Source organism: Schistocerca gregaria, chromosome 3, assembly GCF_023897955.1.
Source record: "Schistocerca gregaria isolate iqSchGreg1 chromosome 3, iqSchGreg1.2, whole genome shotgun sequence".
In the NCBI taxonomy this organism is placed as follows: Eukaryota; Metazoa; Arthropoda; class Insecta; order Orthoptera; family Acrididae; genus Schistocerca; species Schistocerca gregaria.
Window position 1 is genome coordinate 890,687,854 of NC_064922.1, and position 414 is coordinate 890,688,267.

A 414-nucleotide genomic window follows, 5' to 3' on the forward strand; every position below is an offset into this window, starting at 1 on the left:
GCGGATCACCTGCACATTATGAAGTGATGGTCAGATCTCCATAGAGTATGTATTTGTAGGCTACAGGTAAAAAAAAGAACCTTTTGAAATTTGTCATGGCATCCATGTACAGTCAGCAGCCCTGTCGAACAATTTCAGTGACCTACATAGAACTTGGCCTTTTGGTAATCTTGAACTAGAGGTGTAGTTAGCACCATACTTTTGGCATAAGAATGTTTTACATAAATAATTGCTGTTTGGAAACTGAACAGAGTAAGTGTTAACATTTATCCCAGTTAGGTCATACTCCACCACACAAACAGGCCTTATTCAGAAGGTATGTGTCGAGTCATCACCTGTCAGCCTTTGGTTAAAGGGGAATGGGGGAAATCTCCTACCTCTGCTGTAGGGAGAATAACATCTCCCTCGAGAATA